This window comes from Atractosteus spatula, chromosome 27 (assembly GCF_055471065.1).
Source record: "Atractosteus spatula isolate fAtrSpa1 chromosome 27, fAtrSpa1.hap1, whole genome shotgun sequence".
NCBI lineage: Eukaryota > Metazoa > Chordata > Actinopteri > Semionotiformes > Lepisosteidae > Atractosteus > Atractosteus spatula.
Genome location: NC_142732.1, coordinates 14,276,337 through 14,277,986, shown reverse-complemented (window position 1 = coordinate 14,277,986; position 1,650 = coordinate 14,276,337). Strand labels below are relative to the sequence as shown.

General features: G+C 48.0%; 1 non-coding gene across 1 annotated transcript; it reads left to right on the top strand.

The window, feature by feature from the left end:
* The first annotated feature begins 897 nt into the window (after window positions 1–897).
* On the top strand, window positions 898–971 carry trnai-aau (transfer RNA isoleucine (anticodon AAU)). The gene has a single exon. It is a non-coding gene; the product is annotated as a tRNA-Ile (tRNA).
* Window positions 972–1,650: the final 679 nt, after the last annotated feature.

Sequence of the window (1,650 nt, the reverse complement as noted above, 5' to 3'; positions counted from 1 at the left end):
TTCCGGATACTATTATTTTGCTTGTCGTATTATAGGAGAATTTACGGTAACTCGCGGTATTTACCGGTAGCTTGCGGTAGACTGCGTACAGCGTACCGCAAAATAATGCGGTATCGCCCGTGCATTTTGAATGGCTGCATCTGAAGGCTGCCAAAAGTCTCCGAAACCAAATTTTGATAGCAGAAAATTCTCACTCGTCCAGAAGTTCCCTTGGGACCCAACATCCAGCACAGAGTGGTAAAAAAGCGTCTTTTTTAGAGACCCTTACAGCGTGCATTGGTGGTTCAGTGGTCGAATTCTCGCCTGCCACGCGGGAGGCCCGGGTTCGATTCCCGGCCAATGCAGTGGCTTTTGCAGCGAGCGGCTCCATCACTTGCATCCCCTTTCAACTCGCAACTGAAAACCCTCTGAAGCTTAGAAGCTGTGAGCCAGGTCAGTACCCGGATGAGGGTGACCTACAGGGAAAAGCAAAGCTTACAGCTGGAAGCGGTGTTAATGGAGCCAGCGGTGGGGCACTCACCCTGAGGTCTGTGCGGGTCCCAATGCGCCAGTATAGTGACGGAGACGCTGTGTGGTAAAAAGGCGCCGTCTTTTGGATGTAAATCCGAGGTCATAGCTCTCTGTGGTCATTAAAAGTGACCACCAAAACCTTTGACAAAAGCTCTTGGTAATTGATGGTCTTCAATAATGCTTCTCCTTTAGGTACATTTGAAATCAGCTGAAAAATGCTGTGAAATGGGGGGGCACTTCAGGCCAGTGTAGGATTTGGGATACAAGAACCATTAAACAGCACGAGAAAGCCCGTACACTGAATCGCAGGGCTTTCTATTCAAAGAAGGACAAAAGAAATTTCTCTGAATTCCATTTTTTGCAGCACAGCGAAGACAGCGGGCACGAGGCCTGTTAGCTCAGTTGGTTAGAGCGTGGTGCTAATAACGCCAAGGTCGCGGGTTCGATCCCCGTTCGGGCCAGGCAGTCTCCTCCTCTCTTGCCAAAACCCGTTACTGTGGTGAGATTGGTGGTTTTGCAAAGACGCCACATACTGCCGACAGACGAGAGTGTTGCGGGAGAAGAGAGAAGTGATGGAAGATTGAAGAGTGTCCTAGGTGGAGCCAAGATGAAGTGTCACAATTGCCTAGCGGAGGATTCCAAATGTTTAAGATGGTAAAAATAACCGGAAGTGATCCCCCAGTCCAGCGCAGTCTGACGTACTTCTGTCATATAAAGTGAAACTAGATGTCGAACTGGAGCCTCACCATTTGCATAAGTGAGGCTCCAGTTATACATCTAGTTTCACTTTAAATGACAAAACTGAAGAGACTTAAAAGAGCTGGAGAGGATTTCTTACAACTTTTGAGCCGGCACAGTTTTCGAAAACGTTTTCTTCACGCTGCACTGTACAACACAGACAGCCAAGAGTCTCCAAAACAAAACGAATTGACAGATAGGAGAAAAGTCCCACTCGTCCTAAAGTTCCCAAAATCCAGAACTGAGCGTAAACAAAGTGTTCAAGTAGCGTGGGAATGCTACCCCTAATCCTAGCTGGAGTTTGAGCGTCTGGTTCAGAGTTTGCTCAAGAGTTTACCTTTCACAGATGCGCAAAGATGAATGTTGAGGGTGCACGCTTCAACGCGCCTTACAGTGCAGGGA